Here is a 25486-nt window from a genome sequence, read left to right on the forward strand (position 1 = left end):
GGCATTAGTAGATTCTAACACTTTGCGTTTACTTTCCGGCTTCACTCTGATCTCTTTAAACACAGATGTATATACAAATAGCATGAAACAACCATCAAGTGCTGAATGCCACCTCTGAGAAAGGTCACAGGATTACAGTCTTACAACTTTAATGAGGACAGTCTAAGTTGGCAATGTTTTGCGTATCATTATGATCTTTTTGTAGAGGTGATCTTTCCTTGTACAATATTCCATTGTTTTAAGCTGAAGAACTACTGTATACCAATTATCAGATTTCTTATTTTATTCTTTTATGTCTATTTCTTTCCCACTCTTCTTCAAATGACATTTTCTGTAAAAGTGATCTGAAAAGAAGGCTAGGCAAATCAAATAATTGCATGTTGCAGTGTTCTGAAAATAAAAAATGACTTTGCTGCTTACAGAATATTGAAAAGGTATTTCTCATTATAGAAGTATACTTTTCTTATTCTGCAGTAGAAAAAATTGAAATAGCTACTTAATCTTCAAATAATTTGAAAATTCATATGTGATGTGGAATGTCTTAATAGTAATTCAGACTTTGGATGGGAAAATGCTCTGTGTGCTTTGTGATGAGAGAAGGTAGATTGTCTTCAACCATTCCTCATAGAATTCCTCTCTCTTTCTAGGCGCTGACAAAATAAAAAATTATAGCCAGTCCCTTTGTAGCATTTAAAAATGATTAAGATTTCTGAAACAGAATTTTTTCCGCCATCTAAACTTATTCTTCCAGTAACTCCCTGAAATTATTTTAGTGTATTCTTTGTTGGCATTTTGAAGATTGGCTTTAATTTAAGGATGGACACAATATTATGGAAGGAGAGTGTCCAGGAATTGGTGGACTTATGCAACTTACTATTTTAATAGACATTTAGAAAAATAAATCTTGGTACACATTCTCATGTACACAGATAGGAATTTTAGCAGTTCTGATATGTGCTCAGTAAATATTATAATGCTGGAAAATGCATAGCAACAGTAGTCTCAGTTAGATTGACCTTCCATACAGTTGCACTGGCTGCAGAGACAGTCTGTTTGCACAGCTTCACAGAACCTCACTTACCACACACTGCCAAACCCTGAGTCCCACTGTGTGCATGAGTGCATTATAATCCAGTGAAATCAAAGATGAAGTTATGGCCATAAAATATCACTTCTGTATATATGTATTAATAGATCTGACTTCAACAAAAGAAGCTGAATTTCTTGCAGTTTTCTACTGTACCAGAGAGACAAAGATGGAAGAGTACTTTATGTTAGCAGATTGAGAGAGACAATTAATCTGATATATGATTTTGTTTTCATATGACTCACAGTTTGCTAATAATAGACACACTGTTTCTTGGGGATAGATTTCCCTCTTTCTAGAGTTTTTATCAGGGCTTTCAGCAAATATGCTCTCCTTCACTTGACTTCCCAGTATACTCCTGGCTCAGTGACTTACTCATATGATATGAATTATTTAAATTAGTAAGAATTATTAAGGAGTAAACAATCTTGATCTTTCCAACTAGTCCTCAGAATAATGCATGTAAATTTCCCTCTGCTTTAAAGAAAAGAGTGAAGATGTGGATATTCAGTTGAACAACTCACCCAGTAATATTACATGACAATCAATGTAATATTTTTGAAATATGTAGGAGTAAGAATTCTTCAAAAAACACATAGGAGTACAGGTTCTATCAGTTCCTTTGACCATTATTTAAATCACTGAATATTAACAGATGGCATTTTATGTTTTATATATACATATCTATATGTATATCATGTATGCATATATATATATATATATATATATATACATTTATATGTGTATTGTTGTTATTCAGTCCCTCAGTCCTGTTCGACTCTTTGTGACCCCATGGACCCCCAGGAAGCACACATGCTTCCCTGTCCTTCACTGTCTCCCAGAGTTTGCTCAAACTCATGTCCATTGAATTGGTGATGCCATCCAACCATCTCATCCTCTGTTACTCCCGTCTTCTCCTGCCTGCAATCTTTCCCAGCATCAGGATCTTTTCCAGTGAGTCAGCTGTTTGCATCAGGTATACAAAATATTGGAGCTTCAGCTTCAGCATCAGTCCTTCCAATGAATATTTAGGAGTTGATTTCCTTTAGGATTCACTGGTTTAATGTCCTTGCAGTCCAAGGGACTCTCAAGAGTCTTCTCCAGCACTGGCACCACAGTTTGAAAGCATCAATTCTTCAGTGCTCAACTTTCTTTATGGTCCAAATCTCACATCTGTACATGACTACTGGAAAAACTATAGCTTTGACTGTATGGACCTTTGTTGGCAAAGTAACGTCTCTACTTTTTAATACACTGTCTAACATTATCATAGCTTTCCTTCCAGGAGCCAGTGTCTTAATTTCATGGTTGTAGTCACCATACACAGTGATTTTGGAGCCCAAGAAAATAAAATCTGTCACTGAAGTGATGGGACTGGATGTCATGATCTCAGTTTTCTGAATGCTGAGTTTTAAGCCAACTTTTTCACTCTCCTCTTTTACTTTCATCAAGAGACTCTTTAGTTCCTCTTCGCTTTATGCCATTAGGGTGATATCATCTGCATATCTGAGGTTATTGATATTTCTCCCGGCAATCTTGATTCCAGTTTGTGCTTCATCCAGCCCGGCATTTCACCTGATATACTCTGCCTAGAAGTTAAATAAGCAGGGTGATGATATACAGCCTTGATGAACTCCTTTCTCAGTTTGGAACCAGTTCTTTGTTCCCTGTCTGGTTCTGACTGTTGCTTCTTCACCTGCATACAGGTTTCTCAGGAGACAGGTAAGGTGGCCTGGTATTCCTATCTCTTTAAGAATATTCCAGTTCTTGTGATCCACACACTCAAAAGGGTTTCCCTGATAGCTCATTTGGTAAAGAATCACCCTGCAATGCAGGAGACCTTGGTTCGATTCCTGGGTTGGGAAGATCCACTAGAGTAGGGATAGGCTGCCCACTCCAGTATTCTTGGACTTACCTTGTGGCTCAGCTGTTAAACAATCCACCTGCAATGCAGAAAACCTGGGTTCAATCCCTGGGTTGGGAAGATCCCCTGGAGAAGGGAAAGGCTACCCACTCCAGCATTCTGGCCTGGAGATTTCCATGGACTCTAGTCCGTGGGTCACAAAGAGTCGGACACGACAGAGCGACTTTCACTTTGACTAAAATCAAAGGCTTTACCATAATCAATAAAGCAAAGTAGGTGTTTTTCTGTGAATTCCCTTGTTTTTTCTATGACTCAGTGGATACTGGCAATTTGGTCTCTGGTTCCTCTGCCTTTTCTAAATCTAGCTTGTACATCTGGAAGTTTTCGGTTCATGTATTGTGGAAGCCTAACTTGAAGGATTTTGAGCATTACCTTGCTAGCATGTGAAATGAGCACAATCGTGCAGTAGTTTGAACATTCTTTGGCATTGCCCTCCTTTGGGATTAGAATGAAAACTGACCTTTTTCTGTCCTGTGGCCTCTGCTGAGTTTTCCAGATTTGGTGACATATTGAGTGCAGCACTTTAACAGCATCATCTTTTAAGATTTGAATAGCTCAGCTGGTATTCCATCACCTCCACTGAGTTTGTTCTTAGTAATGCTTCCTACAGCCCACTTGACTTCAAACCAGGATGTCTGGCTATAGATGAGTGACCGTTGTGGTTATCTGGGTCATTAAAACCTATCTTGAACAGGTCTTCTGTCTATTTGTGCCATCTCTTCTTAATCTCTTCTGCTTCTGTTAGGTCCTTGCTGTTTCTGTCCTTTACTGTGCCCATCCTTGGATGAAATTTTCCTTTGGTATCTCCAATTTTCTTGAAGTGATCTCTAGTCTTTCCCATTCTTTTGTTTTTCCTCTATTTCCTTGAATATGTTTGTATATGTATATATATAATAACTTTTTATATATATTTTATGTTATATATAATAACTTCTTTTTCTGGCAATAGTTAGAAAAATCAAAACAAAGCAGAAAAATATATGAGCAGATTTTAAAAATTGACAAAGCTGAGACAGCATTTGCGTGTTTACACAGGCCAGAGTGAGATCACGTGGTACTCTGTACTAAGGACACCAAAATGAATAAGGAATGATTTCTGTTCTGGAGGAGTTGAGGAGGTGGGGTGATGAGGAGACACATTTGTGAACAATTAATTCGATAACTAGATATATCAAGTTGAAGCACAGAGGAATTAATTGTTTATGCAGGCTGGATAGCTGGAAAGAATAAAGAGGAAACATCATACAGAAAAGCACAGAAGTCTGAATCTTTATGTCTGTGATCTGAGGTTGGAGAAGCCTCCTCAGTGTGCCTGAAAAATTGAGTGTAGGAAAGAGGTGAAAGAAGATCCAAGCAACGGACTGTGAAGACCCTGGATGCCAGGCTGAAGGGTCCTTGCTTTATTGGAAGGGATGAGACATAGAAAGAAGCCTGGCTGACACTTAAAAATTGGTTTTGATAAAAATACTGAACTCGAGTAACAAAAATATATGAAAAATATCTACATGATGTTGGATGTTTACTGATAAAAGTTTATAGGAAATTTTATTTTATATTGGACTACCTGATTTTTCAGTACCCCCTCCCCTCCCCCTCCACAATAATTCACTTTCTACCAGATCAAGGCTTATTTTAAAAATACTCACAAATTTACTTTTCCTGACTGACCAGTTTTGTGACATTTATACATGAAAAGTAACACAAAATAAAGTGTTTGGCCACAACAAGATATTTTTCCACGTTAGCTTTTAACGGCAAACTGACATGGAGGATTCAACAACTATATGCAGAGCCGAGGTAAGATATTTATTTTCATGGCAAAAATTCTCTTCATCAAGAAATATTAAATTCTTAAGGGAAACGAACATATGTTCCAAAACCATAACTTTGTCCTAAAGAGAATTTGAAGAATGCCAGTTCTCCCATGATGACATTACCCAGAATTTTAATTACCTCATTAAAAGGAGATTTGCCATGTTAGTAAATCAAAGCATTTAGAACAAGATAAATCGAAGTTTCCAAAAAGAAAAAAAAAAATTAACGTGCTTCAATAGATACTGGAAAGCCTTTGTGTATACATGCAGAGCTTAGAGGAAAATTTATTCAAATACTTAAGATGGTAAGTAACCCTCGTATGTAAATATGTTTCATTCCAAAAATATCACTGTTTTGTGGAAGTTTGGAAGAAGATTAAATGCATTTTAAGATGTGGAAACATTTTGATTGACCAACCAAATCCTTTCCCCCTTAAAAAAAGGGGAACGATGAAGGTTGGATTTTCAGAACAAAGTAATGTCAAAGATCACAAAGATTTACATGTGTGTTAAAGGAAAACCTTTAGCATCCTTGTGCAGCTGGAAAGAGCTCTGTGAATTTGGACATCGGCCAGTGGACTTGCATTGGCAAGGCTGCTCTGTGAACAGACATCGGCACAGATAGGTTAGATTCATACTGTTGTATCAAGTGTCACACCTCACAGACCTGGCAAGTAAGTGGAAACCTAGCTCAGAAGTGATAAAAGTCACACTCAGAAACTACCGCCTGGGTATCTGGTCATTTCTTAGTTTGTGTCCTTGGCAGAAAGCATCACTACAGAGCTCCTCTGTCAACCCAGACCTGGTATTCATCCTCTTGATAGCAATTTGGTGCCTTCTCTGTTTTGAATGTGGAGGAGAAAACTGTAAACACTACACTCAAGGCTCCTTTTCTCAGATAACTTATAAAAGAGGTATCGATGAAAGAGTATAGAAAGAAATGAGGTAATTACAGGTTGTGATGATTCCTGTGAAAAAAGATCAACAGGGTGATGCCTAAGAAATTAATCAGGGAGAGGTATATTTAGAGGAAGTGATGAGTCAGTAAAAAGTTACAATTGAGTCGAAGACCTAAGTATATGATTGTGCTACACCTTTAAAAAGTCATGGAAGAAGAATTCCAAGGGAAGGGCAATCCCCAGAAGGGGGAAAGGACCTTTTGTTTATTCAATAAATATTATAAACATTTCCTAAATGCCAAACTCAATGTCAAGTGTAAAATTCATGTCCTTGACCTAACAAGGTATTTTGGAGAAATAGGGGAGACACATATATAAGCTCTGTTGACTTAGGTTGCAAGTGAGTCATTAGTGAGTTAAGGAGATTCAGGCAAATGATCCATTTTATTTGGGTTGAGGGGAGAGAGAAGAAAGGCAGCTATTAATGGCTAAGCTACATCTTTAGCTGTAGCCTGCCAGGCTCCTCTGTCCATGGGATTCTCCAGGCAAGAATACTGGAGTGGATTGCCATTTCCTTCCCCAGGGGCTCTTCCTGACCCAGGGATTGAACCTGTATCTCTTTTGTCTCCTGCATTGACAAGGGGGTTCTTTACCACTAGCACCACCTGGGAAGTATTAATAGCTAGGAAAGTGTTAAAAATATTGGTGTGCTTCCATCTAATGCTGTTTGTTTGAATCAGCCAGCTAGCAGGCAGATTAAGTAACTGTTTCCTGTAGCTTCATTAAGACCACCAAGAAGCAACATAATGACCAACTGTACATTCAGATTATCTACAGGTATCCATGACAACCAGCACTAATCAGCTTGCCCTGGGGTTCATCTTAGTAGAACTTCTAGTCCAGAAACCTTATGTGAAATGACAGAAAAGAAACTGTCATGATCTAATAGCTTTTGTTCAGAAACTTTCATAGGAAATCTCTGATCCAATGAGGACTCATTATTTTGGCCGTGTTCTGATATTATGTGACACTTTGGGATGGCACTGCTGTCGTATATGTTTCGGCTTAGCTTCTGTAGCTCACGCGTCATTTGAGACAGCTTGACCTTTGAGAATCACACGAAATTGGCTAGACGCCCCATCCCAACTCCATGGTGTTTGAAGAGCAAGAAACTTGAACAGCACAGAAGGTTCCCAGGGAGAAACGTGGCTAACATTTTTCCTAAACTTTTTGTCTCAGAGAGTTACTGAAGAAATTCAGGAAATGACTCATTTAATCATTTTTGAGTCTTCTTATCCTTTTCCTCATCTAGTTGTTCCCAATGAGGACCATGAAGCACCCAGGCATTTGTGTGTTACCAACTTTACTGAAGCCACAGGCAATGGAAAGGGAGGTTACAGCTCAGCTCTAGAACAGATGATCTATCGAGTTGAATATTCAACTTTCTGTTTCTGTGGAGTCTCCTGGGAAATTTTACCAACTCAAATTCTAAGCTTTTGCCCCATTTCTTGTCTCTCTTCTCTTCCCTTTTTACTGCTTCCACTAACTCCGACAAGATTTGGCAGTCAGGGCTTGGCCCTACCAGCTTGGGTGACTGTTGGAAGGGTGTGACTCAAAAGACTTGCCTACCTCAGGGTGCTTCTCTCATCTGAGTATCTCCAGTCCTCCCTGTTACAGCCATTCTTTGTCTTATTCATGACCTCTGGAAGGACCTTATTCATCTGTGTCTCTCTCCTGAAAGAAGGAAACCCCATGACTAATTTTCATGCCTCATCAGCCATTAATTTTTTTTTTTTTTGAAGTGCAAAGTAGTTCTCCATATTTGTTGGAGACTAGGGACAGACAAAGAGAGGAGTAGGAGTGTCACATAGTCAGGCTGCTTCTAGGAAGGGAGCATCATCTATTATGGGTCAACCTTGAGAACTGGGGCGAGACTGAGGATGTGTTCAGATACAGGACAGGGACTTCGCAGGCGTAGAGTGGAAGGAGGAATTCCAAAGAAGGAGACATTTCTGCACAAACGTGTGGCTCAGACAGTGCAGAAGACAAAGTTTTTTGGTTCTCCAGTTTTACCTAAGGCTGTCTCTTATTCTACAACTTGAACTGAATCAGTGACCCTGCCTGAACCTTAGAGGTATTTTGTGGACAAAATACCCTGTGATCTTGCTGAAGTGAAGTAACTTGGTTAACTCTATATTATAGCCAGGGGCAAGAGTTGGTATTCGATATAAAGTTTGCTGCCTTGCTTTTCATTCGCCCTTAAGAGTTTTCGCAATCAATATAATCTATACTTCTTCCTCTAAAAGGACTCAGTAGACCACTGTACCTCCTTCACATTGATTTACTTAAAATTCTAGTTTTAGAAGAGAGAGGTTAGTCCTAAGCCTTCCCAAATACAGTGAAGATAGTTAATGAAAATGTCAGGGGTCCAAATTAGAGGAATAGGGATTATTTGGTATCTTATTCATCTTCAGAACATTTATCAATCCTCTTTCTTTAAACAAGGAATCATTGAGATTAAGTAGTAATGTATGTATAAACTTCTGAAACAGTTTTTAGGATTTTTAAAGTTATGGTGATTTTATCTTGATTTTCCTGTTAGGTTATACATTTTGGAAAAAACTGATACTACTTCCTTTGTTTATTTAAATAAAAACACATTTCTGAGTTTATATTTAAAAATTTAAGACATATTGAACAGTATAAAGACAAAACTAAAGGTGCCTTAAATTATCTACTGCTACTTACGTAACTGGGCTTCCCTGCTGGCACAGTGATAAAGAACCTGCCTGCCAGTGCAGGAGATGCAGGTTCTATCCCTGGGGTCAGGAAGATGCCCTGGAGAAGGAAATGGCAATCCACTCCGGTATTCTTGCCTGGGGAATCCCATGGACAGAGGAGCCTGGCGGGCTGTAGTCCATGGGGGTCGCAAAAGAGTTGGATATGACTTAGTGACGAAACAACAACTCAGGTAACTATGCTGGTTATTACTCAGAATTATCCATTATTAATATATTTTCTACTTCCTCTATGTAAATTTACACTACCATACTTGTATATGGTGTATATGAACATGTTTACACCAAAACCAAATTTGCCACATGCTGGATAGTTTTAGATGATGCTTTGTCACTTAATTTGTCATTGACTGTTCTTAAAAAACATGAATTTTGAGAAATCCAGAAGATGAGAACATATGGATGGACCATATTTTATTTTTACTATCCTCTATTTTGGGGCATTTCAGATGTTTCCAATTATGTGTTATTAAAAATAAGACTACAATGAATACTTCTGTACATAAACTTTCTACTCACCTTTGAGGATGTCTGGATCAAATGTCTTGAGTGATTATTTTACTTTTTTAGTGAAGTATAGTTGATGTACAATGTGAGTTACATGTGTACAATATAGTAGTTCATAATTTTTAAAGGTTATATTCCACTTATATTTATAATAAAATATTAGTGATGTGCTCCATGTTGTACGGTAGATCCTCGAAGCTCATTTCATACCTAATAGTTTGTGCTTCTTAATCCACCACCCCTACGTTGCCCCTTCCCCTTCCATCTCCTCAAAGATGGCCGCTAGTTTCTCTCTGTGTTTGTGAGTCTGATTCTTTTCTGTGATATTCGCTACTTTGTTATATGCTTTAGAGTCCACATACAAGTGATGTCATACTGAATTTTTTTTTTCTTATTTCACTTAGCATAATATTGTACAGGAGACAGGGATCAAGGCCATTCCCAAGAAAAAGAAATGCAAAAGGCAAAATGGCTGTCTGAGGAGGGCTTACAAATAGCTGTGAAAAGAAGAGAAGTGAAAAGCAAAGGAGAAAAGGAAAGATATTCCCATTTGAATGCAGAGTTCCAAAGAATAGCCAGGAGGATAAGAAAGCCTTCCTCAATGATCAATACAAAGAAATAGAGGAAATCAATGGAATGGGAAAGACTAGAGATCTCTTCAAGGAAATTAGAGATACCAAGGAAACATTTCATGCAAAGATGGGCGCAATAAAGGGCAGAAATGATAGGGACCTAACAGAAGCAGAAGATATTAAGAAGAAGAGGCAAGAATACACAGAAGAACTATACAAAAAAGATCTTCATGACCCAGATAATCACGATGGTGTGATCACTCACCTAGAGCCATACATCCTGGAATGCAAAGTCAAGTGGGCCTTAGGAAGCATCACTACGAACAAAGCTAGTGGGGAATTCCAGTTGAGCTATTTCAAATCCTGAAAGATGATGCTGTAAAAGTGCTGCACCTAATATGTCAGCAAATTTGGAAAACTCAGCAGTGGCCACAGGACTGGAAAAAGTCAGTTTTTATTCCAATCCCAAAGAAAGGCAATGCCAAAGGATGCTCAAACTACCACACAATTGCACTCATCTCACACGCCAGTAAAGTAATGCTCAAAATTCTCCAAACCAGGCTTCAGCAATACGTGAATCATGAACTTCTACATGTTCAAGCTGGTTTTAGAAAAGGCAGAGGAACCAGAGATCAAATTGCAAACATCTGCTAGATCAACAAAAAAGCAAGGGAGTTCCAGAAAAACATGTATTTCTGCTTTATTGACTATGCTAAAGCCTTTGACTCTGTGGATCACAATACACTGTGGAAAATTCTGAAAGAGATGGGCATACCAGACCACCTGACCTGCCTCGTGAGAAACCTGTATGCAGGTCAGGAAGCAACAGTTAAAACTGGACATGGAACGACAGCCTGGTTCCAAATAGTAAAAGGAGTACATCAAGGCTGTATATTGTCACCCTGCTTATTTAACTTATATGCAGAGTACATCATGAGAAATGCTGGGCTGGAAGAAGCACAAGCTATCAAGATTGGCGGGAGAAATATCCATAACCTCAGATATGCAGATGACACCACCCTTATGGCAGAAAGTGAGGAAGAACTAAAGAGCCTCTTGGTGAAAGTGAAAGAGGAGAGTGAAAAAGTTGGCTTAAAGCTCAACATTCAGAAAACTCTCCCATCACTTCATAGCAAATAGATGGGGAAACAGTGGAAACAGTGTCAGACTTTATTTTTCTGGGCTCCAAAATTACTGCAGATGGTGATTGCAGCCATGAAATTTAAAAATGCTTACTCCTTGGAAGGAAAGTTATGACCAACCTAGACAGCATATTAAAAAGCAGAGACATTGCTTTGTCAACAAAGGTACATCTAGTCAAAGCTATGGTTTTTCCAATAGTCGTGTATGGATGTGAGAGTTGGATTATAAAGAAAGCTGAGCGCAGAAGAATTGATGCTTTTGAACTGTGGTGTTGGAGAAGACTCTTGAGAGTCCCTTGGACTGCAAGGAAATCCAACCAGTCCATCCTGAAGGAAATCAGTCCTGGGTGTTCATTGGTAGGACTGGTGTTGAAGCTGAAACTCCAATACTTTGGCCACCTGACACAAAGAGCTGACTCATTTGAAAAGACCCTGATGCTGGGAAAGATTGAAGGCAGGAGGAGAAGGGGACGACAGAGGATGAGATGGTTGGATAGCATCGCCAAATCAATGGACATGGGTTTGGGTGGACTCTGGGAGTTGGTGATGGACAGAGAGGCCTGGCGTGCTGTCGTTCATGGGGTCGCAAAGAGTTGGACATGACTGAGCTACTGAACTGAACTGAACTGAACTGAACTTCTGATTTTAACCACAGCTGTGGTTGACAGGGCATGGAAGCTCAGATTCTTCTCTTCCTGCAAGGATTTTGCTGCCAGCACTTGCATCATCTCTCTGCAGTCCTCCCCAGAGCCTTCTTCAATGCACAAGTCCCCCAGCTGATTCACACTGGGGAACCCAAAGGTGCAGGACTGAAGAAGGATGGATGTCAAATGGGAAGACCCAGTGGAAAAATGTTCCTGTCTCTCATCCTTTAGATGATTATCTCTGGGTCCAGGGGACAGATGGAATATGCCGCACCGAACCTGTGCTCTGCCTCTTTGGACCACAGCATCCTGGAATTCCTGCTCACATAGCACTGAGCCTGCTTCCAGTGTCTCTGCCAGCACTCGGGTTGGATTCCTCAGGAAGCAGTTTCTGAGGAGCTTAGCACGCAACATGTTTAGGAAAAAGTGGTTTTGAGATGGAAACCTGGAGAAGCTCCGGGAAGGAAGCTGGATTGGGCAGAGGGTGAAGTTGAGCTGTGTTGCAGAGCTTCCCAGGTGGCAGCTAGTGGTAAAGAATCTGCTTGCCGATGAAGGAGACCCAAGAGATGTAGGTTCAGTCTCTGGGTCAGGAAGTCCCCCTGGAGATGGGAATGGATACCCACTCCAGTATTCCTGCCTGGAAAAATCCCAAGGACGGAGGAGCCTGCCGGGCTACAGTCCATGGGGTCACAAAGAGTAGGACATGACTTAGTGACTGACCACGCATGCACACAGGTCTAGCAAAAGTCTTAGCTGACTGCCTGGGAGCTCGGGACCTAGAATTGGGCCAGGTTGGGCAGGCCTGTGTAGTCTCATGTCAGTCAGTCATTGAATGTGGGATGTCCCTGGAATGAGCAGGACCTTAGGTGAGACAGCTGAGCAATCCTTAATGGGGCTAATAATGAACAGTGATCGATCTGCCTGCAGTGATCTTGTAGGATGGGGCAACAAGTCTTTCATTGAAGGGGATTTGGTGTCACATCGCAGGGCTCACTTCAGCAGACCCCTTCCTAAGAGTCTGTCCTCACAAGAGGATACACGTTCTCTGGTACACAAACCCTGCCACCAAGTGTGGCCAAGGAGAGGCTGATGGCAGGGTGTGGGGTCTGGGGGTGAGCTTCAGTTCTTGAGCTGGAATTTCTACATGTGTGTGTATGAAGGCCTTTGAGATGTGGGATGGAGCTGGGGTAGGAAGGAAAATGGAACAGGATCAGGCCAAAGGCTGGGGACTGGCTCTTCTCACACTTCATGCTCTAGCGAAGTACCCCCAAAGGTCAGAGAACTGTAAATTTGAACCAGGCCTCCCAGGTTGATCTGCAGGAGTACTTGCCAAGGCAGAAGAGTTGAGAACCTATTTCATTTAACAGTGTATTAACTTTAAAAATCTTTAGATAAATAAAATAGGGGTTCTGGTTTGTACTATTGTGTTGAGCCCTGCAAATGTGGCAAGGGACTCTAGCTGACCATTTCCCCCTGTTGAATCATTTCTGGATAAATTTAGTAGTACAGTTTTACAGGGTACAGGTTCACTTCATAAAATTTCTCCCAACTGAAATCCTTAAATTTAATTGTTTCATCTTATAGTTCAGTTTACCTGCTTCAGAAAAAGATAGTGGGGCCTAGAGACTTCCTCCTTAGGAATTATGGTCATGTTCATTTCACCCTCTGGAGTCAGTCCTATGATCCTCCTTGCCCATGCTCTGACGCACAGGATTTGGAGTAGCTATTTTTACTGGGTCGTTTTCCAGTATCCTGTGGGCCAGTGGGAGCCATGCTGGGAAACAATCACATTTTCATGACCAGACTGAACTCCCAGCTGCTAAACTCCTTTAGGGTAAGAGAAGAGCAGCCCTTGCTAAAGATGGAGAGACTTTCTTAGAGACATCAGTTTTTTTTTTTTTTTATGCACACGGCCCATTTCCCTTCTCAGCTGGAATCCAGTCTAAAGTAGGTGGTTTATTCCCCTTTATTGTCTCACGTAAGCTAGAATTCTTGCTCACTTGCTCTTCTTGTTTCTAGGAGACTTGCATTGTTTTTGCCCACCCTGAAACATGCCCCCCTTCCTTTAGAGGTCTCCCCTCCTGCTCAGGTCATGGGTCTGGGACAGCTGTCATCACAGTGGTCTGCCCTCCTTCCCCTGCTTAGGGAGTGGGTGAAGGGAGTGTAAGTAACCCTGGCACACTTGGATAATCTTTGCCAGGTCTCTGACTTTGAACAGAGTCATAGTTTAGGCTTAAAGTTGGTTGATACTGACTTGCTCTAAGGAAAATGTCCAGAAGAGACCTGTTACTGCTACTGAAGTCTCTCACTGTACCCTTACTTAAACTTGCAGGGTTGGCTTTCCTTCTGATTCTGCGAGCTACCTAGAAGCTTTCCAATAAGTTCTTTTGTTTACCTGAGTTTGCCAGAGAAGTGTCAGGCTGCTCTTTCCATTTGGAATGCCTTCCTCCAACCCAACTCTTGTTTCCAATTTGACTCCCTACATCTAATACGTGTTACTTTCTTGACTTGATGGGATAGTCTGCTCCCCACCATACCCCTACCCCCCAACCCTAGAATTTTTCTTTGCTGGTTGCCTGTATGGCAACTCAGAAATCTCTCTGATTTACTGCAGGGAACTTTCATCAGAACCACAGTTGGATTTTTCTCTCCCAGTGTCTCTATTAGCTTAGTGTGATGATTAAATCTAAGAAACTAGAACTCGTGGTGCTCTATGCTAATATAGATAGCTATGTTTATCCTTTAGAAAGTTGGGTAAATTGGACAAAAAGCTGAAGTAGAATTAAAGCAGTGTTAAACTGTTCAGTTTCAGGAAGTGTGTATATTAGGAATTGATTGTCATAATAATGACAATAATTATTGTCTCTAATTATTGTTTATTGACTCTCTAATAAACAATAGCAATCTTCAGTGGGATATAGCAATATGTGTCTATTTAGCTTCTGAGTCTGCAGGTTCAACCAATCAGGACTGGATTGGGTTCATCTCAGGTGTTCCCTGGGTCGGGAAAATCTCTTGAAGGAAGTGGCAACCCGCTCCAGTATTCTTGCCTGGAGAATTCCACGGACAGAGGAGCCTGGCGGGCTGCAGTCCTTGGGGTCACAAGGAGTTGGACACGACTGAGCAAGTAACACTTTCACTTTTCATTTTCACATGTTTGCAGTCAACTGGAGGTTGGGCAAGGGCTCTGCTGATCTTCACTAGGCTCTCTTCCAGTTCTGGGAGGCTTCTATGATAGCCTTGCTAGGATGCCTGGGACAGCTCAGCTCTGGTTCTTGTTATTTCTCTTTCCCTGGCACAAGAGGGCTACCCGGGGCGTGCCTTTCTTATGATAGTGACAGAAGTAAGCTCTCACGCAGGTACCTTCCATGTGTGTGTTTGCGTCACACATCACAATCTTACGGCCTAAAATGAGTTCAGATGTCTGAGCACAGGATGGGAGATTGCTACAGAATTACAGACAAAGGTTATAGGAAGAATGACAACTGGGGCCATTACTACCTTTGATCTACCACAGAGGTACTATTGTTTTCTTTCTTTCCTCCCCTGCTTTTCTACATTTTATGACCTTTTTTAAGAAACCCTACAGCCTATTTAATAAAGCAAAATTTCTAAACTGTTGGTAGAACAGACTGAAATTTGTTGAAAGCTTAGAACTGTATATGTATATTACATACATTTGGCTACTCCATTGGCTAAGGTACATAGTAATTTATTAACGCCCAAGTAGCTAACCTGCCTTAGTATTTAGGTTATTCTCACATGTGGTAAGTACATCTTTCCCTGTTTCTATTCAGTGTGACTAGAGTTGGTAATTGAGTGCTGAAATTTATTTCTTTTGTAGACTTGGATGTACCAGTAATACCCTGGTGAGGATTAAGTGCTGTGTACTATCTTGCTAGGGACTGAACCTAATGAGCTGCCTATTTCTGTAAGCTGTTTACAGTGAGTTTGGAATTTCACAAAACTAGAAGACAAATCACCAGAGTCTACTCATTATCTTCCTTCTACATCAACTTTTTAGTGTCCAAGTGATTGTCATGCTTTAAAAGGGACACGGGGCATGTAACTTAGGTTTATTTTGAAGAAGTTAGTCATTTTTGCACTGTACCTTAGAGCTGAAATGTTGAGATTCTGATCATGAAACAGAATTTACCTTGACTGTGGTCCAGTTATGAAGTCTGAAAGAAAGACCACCTCTTCAGAGGTCTTTCTAGACTGTCCTCTAAAATATCTAGTCTACTATTACTCCCTAACTCATTCTTGTTAGTTTCTTTCACACAGCTTTCCACCACACATAGTTTTTTTTTTTTTTTTTTTGCATGTTCTTAACACTTTTATTTATTTATTTTTAAAATTTTTATTGAAGTATAATTGTGTTACACCATTGTGTTAGTTTCTGCTCTATAGCAAAGTGAATCAGCTATCCGTATATATGTATCTCTTTTTTTGGAATTTTTTTTCCCCTTTAGGTCACCACAGAGCATTGGGTAGAGGTCCCTGTGCTATGCAGTAGGTTCTCATTAGTCGTTTTATACATAGCATCTGTGTAGTTGTTTAATTATTTGACATCCTCCCCCATTTTGCCAGACCATTTGGAATCCCAGCATGCCTTGCTAGGATACAGCTACTGGCTTCTGTAGGAGGTCTAGCTCTCAGCCTCTGCTCTTCTGCCTTATCTTCTTACGTCTGGTGCTACATCTTGTCCCACTGCCCATGCTTTCCATTTTCCAGGCCATCTTCTGAAACACCTCTAAAATTGTCAGAGGAACTAAAATGTTCATTTGCAAAATAATCAATGAGTATTTTGTGCTATAATCCAAAGTGCTTCTGACAGTTGACTCTTAGGAAAATCTGGCTTGTGAATGCAGACATGGATATTTGCAGCAGACATTTGCCCAATTATAATACTGGTAATACAAAAGTCTTTTTAAATCCACACATTATGCTATGCTTTCAGGAAAATGCTTCTTAGAAGTTTTCATGGAATCTTGTCTTTTGCACAATAATGAAAGGCAGGTCTCCATTTTTATGCAGCTATTTGACAAATTGAAATTCTCTTTTTAAGACTGAGAAGACAAAAGAACAGTGAAGGATACTTGGTTTGTGATGGTCACTTACCCTGTTGGTGAAAGCCGAAGGTGTTTCTTATGTCATAACCATTGCATTTTAAATAAGTAGCAGAGATGAGTCTCATTTTATTCAGAGATAATAGTTATACAAAAATCAAATTTTTGTAAATGGAATTATAATATACAATACCCATAAATAGGCAATATACAATATTAAATATATAATACCCACAAATTACTTAAAGGACTTTTTGTTAGTAGAGTATTTGTTGTACATAAATAATTGCTCAGTATTCACCAATATAAATTCAGATACTTAATTACAATAGTGGTTTGTTTTTAAAAGGAATATATATCATATACATAAAAAGTACATATAAAGTACGCAAATCAAATATACATATTTATTATAAGGTAATTTGGGGAAGAAAAGAAAAAATGCATGTTTGTGAAGGACTCAGCTATTTCTAAACTTGTAGACATAATGTTTGATACTTGAAAAGTACTTGTATTGATTTATAAAAAATAACATATTGTTATCTCTTACGGTGGGCAAAAGTTAGTCACCATAAAAGAAGAAAACAGTTTCTTAACTTTAGTTAAGGACTAATTTTATATTTTTAGTCAAACATTTCTATGTTTGTTCAATTTGTTACTTGGAAAGTTTCAACTTGCTTTTTGGGAAGTTTTACCTGAAGAATTTTGTCCTTTATTACAAGCCATCATTTTACATAGGTGTTACTGTTGAAGTTATTGTGAACCCTTTCCTTTGAAAGAGTTAGAAGTTAAATGTCATGTTCCCTTTCTTTGAAATGGGCTCAAACTAATTCTCTATTTTGAACTAAAACTTTCAATGTTGCCTCCTGCTAGTAGGGTTCCAATTGGTTAAATAAATGAATAGGTGATAAATAAATTTGATTGGCCCTTGAACAATGCAAGTTTGCTCTGGCTTTTTTTCTCAACAGTAAATACTACAATACTACATGATCTGTGCTTTGTTGAAGCTGCAGATATGGAGCAATTGTGAATACAAAAGGCTGACTGTAATTTTTAAGTTAAACGGAGATTTTTGACCCTGTTGTGTTGAAATGTCAACTGTATATTCTGGTTACCACAGCAAATCTCTTTTTTTATTATAGGGAGTCTGATTATGAAGGTCAGATCAGGTAAACAAAGCTGCTTTTACATCTGGGAAACACACAAATCAAATATACATTTCATTGTTCTTAACTGACTATATTAACTTTATTATAGTGGAGAGTTGCCTTCATTTTAGTCTATATACATTTCAGTGGATTGAATGGTGCCCCCTCCCCCCAAATATGTCCATATCCTAATACCAAGAACCTGTGAATGTGGCCTTATTTGGTTAAAAAAAAACAAAACAAAAAGCAAAGTCTGCACTAAGTTAAAGGTCTCTGGAAAGTGAAAGTGTTAGTTGCTCGGTCATGTCTGACTATGTGTGACCCCATGAACTGTAGCCTACCCGGCTCCTCTGTCCATGTGATTTTCCAGGCAAGAAACTGAAGTGGGTAGCCCTTCCCTTCCCCAGTGGGTCTTCCTGACCCAGGGATTGAACCAGGGTCTCCTGCACTGCAGGTGCATTCTTTACCATCTGAGCCATCCTGTCATAAAGATAAAAGGTCTCTGATGAGTCACTCTGGATCTAGATGAGATTATCTATGCCCTACATCCAGTGACAAGTGTTCTCGTATCAGAAGACACAGCAACTCTGAGACTTAGAGAAGGCCATGTGAAGACAGAGGCAGAACTTGAAAAGATACGGCTGCAACTCAGGGGCCACTTGGGGCCATTGGAAGCTGGAAGAGGCAAGGAAGGATCCTTCCCTAGAGCTTTCTGGGGACGTACAGTCCCGCTGACATTTTGAGCTTCCCTTCTCATCTCCAGAATATGGAGAGAATAAATTTCTGTTCTTATAAGCCATTAAATTTGTATTAATTTACTTATGACAGTCTCAGGAAATGAATACATATATCATATAGGAAGAGACCCATATGTTAAAGAGAATTAAAGTGACCCCTTTTTGGTTCTTCATGCTGGACAATGAGGAAGGAAACAGGCCATCAGGAAGTTCATCTCTTACTTCTCCACTGAAAAGAGAACTTGGATAAAACTTTCACCTACTTCCGCTACCAAGATGTAAAATACTTAGTTATTAATTTTTTGTTGAAGTATATAGCATACACCCTACAAGGCATATAAGTCACAAGTGATTAATTTTTATATGTGTGTTTTTGAATTTCTACTCACACACACATGCACACACACTGTTTAACTGTAACCACCACCCAGATGAGAATACAGAATGTTTCCAGCATACCAGAAGGAGATCTTGGTTATTTGAGGAGGCTTTATGAATAGTGGAAGAACGAAGAAAAGCAAAAAACAAGGGAGAAAGCAAAAGGTACGTCCAATTAAATGCAGATTTCAAAGAGACAAGAAGGCCTTCTTCAATGAACAGTGTTTAATAATAGAAGAAAGCAACAAAAGGGGAAAGACTAGAGATCTACTCAGGAAAACTGGAAACATCAAGGGAATATTCTGGCCAAAGATGGACATAATAAAGGATTAAAACGGGAGAAACCTAGTAGATGCTAAAGAGAATGAAAGATAACATGGAAGAACTGTATTAAAAAAGATCTTAATGAATTGGCTTACTACCATGGTGTGGTTAGTCACCCAGAGCCAGACATTCTGGAGTGCAAAGTCAAATGGGCTTTAAGAAGCTGTTAATAAAGTTAGTGGATGTGATGAAATTCCAGCAGAAATATTCAGGTCCCTAAAGGAGGATGCCATCAAGGTTTTACATTCATTATGTCAGCAAATCTGGAAGACCCAGCAGTGGTGACAGGATGGAAAAAGTCAATCCTCATCCCAATTCCCAAGGAGGGTAGTACCAAAGAATGTGCTAACCATTGGACAATTGTACTCATCTCCCACGCTGGTAAGGTCATGCTTAAAATCTTGCTTGCTAGGCTTCAGCATTATGTGAACCAAGAACTTCCAGATGTCCACACTGGGTTTAGAAAAGGAAGAGGAACTAGAGATCAAATTGCCAACATTCTCCGGATCATAGAAAAAGCAAGGGAATTTCAGAAAAATACCTGTTTCATCAACTTGGAATGAAAGTCTTGGAATGTGTAGATCATGACAAACTATGGAAAGCTCCTAGAAAAATGGGAATACCAGACCATCTTACCTGTCTCCTGAGAAACCTGTAGGCAAGTTAAGAAACAACAGTTAGAACCCTGTATGGAACAACTGATTGGTTCAAGATCAAGAAAGGAGGACAACAGGGCTGCCTGCTGTCACCTTGCTTGTTCAACCTTTATGCTGAGAAATGCTGAGCTGGGTGAGTTACAATGTGGATTTGAGATAGGCAGGAGAAACATCAACAACCTCAGATATGTGGATGATACCACTCTAATAGCAGAAAGTGAAGAGGAACTAAAGACCTTCTTGATGAGGGGAAAGAAGGAGAGTGAAAGAGCCAGGTTTAAACTAAAGGTTAAAAAACTAAGATCATGGCATCTGGCCTCATTACTACATGGCAAATAGAAGGGGAAAATGTGGAAGTAGTGACAGATTTCCTCTTCTTGGACTCCAAAATCACTGCAGATGGTGACTTCAGCCATAAAATCAGAAGACGATTGCTTCTTGGCAGGAAAGTGATGACAAACTTAGACATTGTGTTGAACAGCAGAGACATTACTCTGCCAACAAAGGTCCATATAGTCAAGGCTGTGGTCTTCCCAGTGATCACGTAGGGTTGTGAGAACTGGACCGTAAAGAAGTCAGAAAGCCAAAGAATTGATGCCTTTGAAGTGTGGTGCTGGAGAAGACCCCGGAAAGTCCCTTGGACAGCAAGGAGGTCAAACCAGTCAATCTTAAGGGAGATCAACCCTGAATATTCACTGGAAGGACTGATGCTAAACCTGAAGCTCTAGTATTTTGGTCATCTGATGCAAACAGATGACTCATTGAAAAGGTCCCTGATGCTGGGAAAGATGGAGGGCAGAAGGAGAAGAGGGCATCAGACGATGAGATGGCTGGACGGCATCACCAATGCAATGAACATGAACTTGGGCAAACTCCGGGAGATGGTGAGGGACAGGGAGGCCTGGCGTGCTGCCGTCCATGAGTCGCAAAGTGTCGGACACGCCTGGGCAACTGAACAACAGCAATAATATGGTCTAGGAGTCCCACTCCTGGGCGTCTATCTGGAGAAAACCATAATCGGAAAGGATAACGCACCCCAGTGTTCACTGCAGCACTATTTATGGTAGCCAGGAGTTGGAAGCAACCAAAATGTCCATCAATGGATGAATCGATAAAGGAGATGTGGCATATTTACATGATAGACTGTTAACTCAACCAATGAAAAAGAATGAATTAATGTCGTTTGCAGCAACATGGATGGACCTGGAGACTGTCATTCTAAGTGAAGTAAGCCAGGCAGACAACTTTACAAGGGTTTTGCCCCTTCAATCCACCCCACTTCTTTAATTGCAGTTACCTTTCTATTTGAACTTGGGGAGATTAGGGGCAGAAATAGTCATTCCTTCATGGGCAGAATTTAATTTTTTTGTGTATTGATTTATTCCCAGAGAGCTTTAAAACTCATTGCACTTTGTGTCTATATACATTATGGATTTTGACTCTAGTTCTTCAGTTTTCCTGTCTTTAGTCCCCTAGATGCTATTGTTATATTGTCTGCTAACAGAATGGGCAATCTTTTGGGTGGGTATATAAGCTATATATTCCTATATGTTTATTAATTAATATATGACTATTAATTAAATATTAACTCACTTTAATTACATTATTTAAGAATTAATGTTTTAGCAATAGTATTATAAAAATGGTAATTTGAGAAGAAGTGATTTACAATGTTAGATACACAAGATCAGTGTTAGAACTGATCTTAAGTTTCCGATTACTCAACTACTCAAGTTTCCAATTTTCATTCAGCTCTATTTTGTGACTTCTACTTTTAAATTGTTCTTGATTTATTTTCTTAACACATCATAAATGTTATTAGGGAACACAACCATTGTAGATAATTAAGAGAATAAACTGTTAGCGTATCATATGTGTATTTATGCCCTGGGGCCAAGACTGTCATCTTTTATTTTAAATAATGTGTTCAAAACATTTAGTATTATATATTATGGGAAAATAAATCCCCAAGGAATAAATAATTTAAGATTAAAATGCTTTATCTTCCTAATTAAAAATGTTGATCCTAAGAAGCTGAAGCTAAATTTGCTTAGGTTCTGGATTTTTTGTGTTGTTTTGTTGTTTTAATGGGAGAAAAAGAGAAATTGCCTAATGTTGGCTTAAGCATATGGTCTTATCTAAGGAGCAGTCATAAGTTTTAATAGAAAGTGTAGAACATTAAAAATAGGATTTTGGGTGCTGCTTTCTTTAGCTTGGTTGGAGGACAGAACAATTACACAGTGGTTTTATGAGCACTCCTGATGTGTAATATTTATTTTTATTTGCTCTTCATTTATATTTAGTACATGCTGTAAAACTGCATAAGGCTATCAAGTAACTTTAGAAGTTGTAATAGGAAACAGTTCTTAATGAAAAAAATTTTTTTTTAAAGATTCACTTTGAAGTGTATTAAAGACTCATTTGGCTGAGTCAAGCAGCCTGTATGCATCATAGATTTAATTCAGACACATAATAAAACCTTTCCATGTGCTTGCAGAAATAATACAAAGATCAATAACCTGAAAGGGGCAGTGGAATGAAAATACATAGTAGATGAGGCTCATTTTGTATGAGACAAGAGAAGAGAAGGAATATTTAAGGCTTGGTGACAGATTAATACAGTCTGCTTTCCATTTTGCCTGCTGTATTACCAGAGAGTTGCATCTATTTCCAGAATTTTAATCAAAACCACTGAAGGAGAAAAGTGGGCATTCAGAAAAACGAACCTAGTGAATGACTAAGGACTTTCAGCAAAATAATATATTCTATATGGCCTGTTATCTTTCTTGATTTTATAAGAACCTCATCTTTGAGTTTTGTTGGACAATTATATACCTAGTCAGTCAGTGAAGTTATAATAAATGATGAGACTATCATGATACCAAGAAAACTTTCTTAATTTTTGCCTTTCATTACTTTCCCTATGGACAAAATTAGAATTGAATTCATGAAACCCCAGGGAGATTTGTATTTGTTAAAATTATTTTTGCTTTATTGATCAACTATATGGGTAGAACAGCCACAGTTTTAGTACAGTAAACCTAATGTCAAAGTTGTGGTCATAAAGCTGATGTCATAGCCATGGTTTGAACATATTGCTTTGAAGATCATTAATCGAAGGAATACCTACTATGAGTCATGAAACTGGTAGAGTTATAAAGATAAATAAAATTATCCATTTTAGTCTAGCATCAATGGATACAATTTAAGTGCATTCAGAAAATAAAAGTCATGCAATTTAACATGTTTCATATAATGTTTATGTTATACTTTGAATAAGCTGATTTCACTACTTATTTTGGTTTCTAACTATGTGACAGATACTCTCCAAAACTGAGTATTTACTCTTGAATTTCTAATTTTTTATATACTGTTGATGGGAAATTGCAATAGTGATGCCATTTATGGTCAGTGCTAGAGTGCTTATATAGTGAATAGCATTTGGAATATGAGATGACATTGTACTTCCAAGGAGAGTGCAGAAGCAATTTTAAAACGTAAGAAGAAGGAAATCTCAGGAGCTAAATTTAGTCCTTCTTTGTATTTCCTCCGTCAGTGCCTTTCCCCGACTCCAGCGTGAGTAGCAGCACACATCCTTTCTGGTCTTAACACTAGTTCTCTCGAGGACAGGGAGTAAATCGGGAGTTTTTAGTTCCACCAGGAAGTAGTCGGTGATATCATTTTATAGATACAGTCCTGGTCATTTTTTTGCTTGGATAGGCTGGGCATCCCACTGTTGAGGTAACAGGTGGACTTGGGTCATGGACTTGGGTTTACCACTGTGTCTTTAGCTCCTCTTTCCTATAGTGTTTGGCTTGTGACCCAACTGGAATTCCCATCTGTGAGGCCAGGACCCCGGTGTTTCCCACGTGGTGCTATATTATCCTTCTTGTACTATCAGCTACTTGGTTGGCATCCTTCTCCGAGCATCATCAGAAAACAATGTCACTTATGCTCCTGTTAGTTCATTCCACCCTTTGGATTGGACCTTCCTGAGCAGTCATGCCTGTGTGAACCGAGCTGATTTCTCTAAGTGACCTTGAACAAAATATATTCGTTTGTTGGGTACTTGGTTACTCCTACACAAATCTGAGTATTCAGTAGTCTCAAATATGAAGTTTCCCTCTTCCCCTCTTCAAGGGAAGTCCTGGTATCTTGTGGTGGAAACTGTCTGAGCCTCAGCAATATTTTGCAGAATTTTGGAAGTTCTTTAGTATCAGAATTTGAATCCCCAAACTACCAGCTGGGTTCACCCTCCGGAACACTGTACAGTGTCACTTCCATAAGATTATATTAGAAAGATAAGCACCGTCACAGGGTCAAAAGTATTTATCAAGAAAAACTACTTATTTGGCAAAACCAGTTTTTCCTTGATTATATCAAAATGGTCTTTAGCTAACCATGAGATATGCTCATATAGGATTAATTTTTTTAGTAAAAAAAGATGCATATGAATTCTGATTTTTATTGCCTCTTTGGCAATGGCAATAGAATGTTTCCGTCAGAAAAATCTGATTAAATACACAGTTTCTGCAAGTATCACCATTTTGGAACTGGGTTTTATTTTGCACACTGGTGTCATCACAGTAGGGCACACATTTCTAATTCCTTTTTTGTTCCTTTACAAACAACTTTATGTCTCATAATAATATTGTTGCTAAGGACTTGGAAGCATGAATTGAAGCTTTACAAATTATTATTATGCCTTTCACTGAGAAAGGAAAAAAAGTAGAAGGTATGAAAAACCAGGTACCTCTTGACTTTGAGTTAAAATTTTGGGAGCCTTAACTTTGTGCCTCTGCTTTTGGCTAATTTAAATAATCTATAGTAAGACTGAGTTAGAAATTGAGCCCTTCTCTGGCATACAGAGGGAGTGATTATGATGATTAACTAGAGGCATTTTCCCTGGATTGTAGTCTTGGCTCCAGCACAGATTTTATTGGATTCCCTTCCTAAGCCACCATCCACTGTGTTATGAACATACATCATTTGCCATAGCCAGGCAGCTGGGAAATGCATGCAGCATGCTATCTACTCTGCTGAGGAAAAATTTCATTTTCAAATCTCTTATTTTATATTCTTACAACTTGTGCACAAGAACATTCTGCACTCCCTGGAAGTTAGAGTTTCTCAGTTTCATTATCAGACTTGAGTGATCTATTCTTTTCACACTAACACAGTTTTGTTCTACATTCTGACGATTATTGAATGTACTGACAACTGGTCTTTCAAATATATTCTTCAAATCCTGCTCATACTTGAATAATGTCACCTCTATCTTCAGCATGTGTTCATGGCTGAAATAATGAAAAATATTTGCCTAAAAATAAGTTATATAATAATTGAATGTTACTTGAAGCAGTGCATATGATATAAGTTGGTATTTTTAAATGTAGTATATTGACATGCACATAGGTGAAATTTTGTGAAGGTAACTATAATAAAAAAAAAAAAACTAAGATAAGGGCATCTGGTCTCATCACTTCATGGCAAATAGATGGGTAAAATGTGGAAACAGTGACAGATTTTATTTTATTGGGCTCCAAAATCACTGCAGGTGGTGACTGCAGCCATGAAATTAAGATGCTTGCTACTTAGAAGAAAAGGTATGACAAACCTAGACAGCATATTAAAAAGCAGAGACATTACTTTGTGGACAAAGGTCCGTATAGTCAAAGCTATGGTTATTCCAGTAGTCATGTACAGATGTAAAAATTGGGCCATAAAGAAGGCTGAGCACTGAACAATTGATGTCTTTGACTGTGGTGCTAGAGAAGAGTCTTGAGA

Source organism: Muntiacus reevesi, chromosome 21 (assembly GCF_963930625.1).
Source record: "Muntiacus reevesi chromosome 21, mMunRee1.1, whole genome shotgun sequence".
NCBI lineage: Eukaryota > Metazoa > Chordata > Mammalia > Artiodactyla > Cervidae > Muntiacus > Muntiacus reevesi.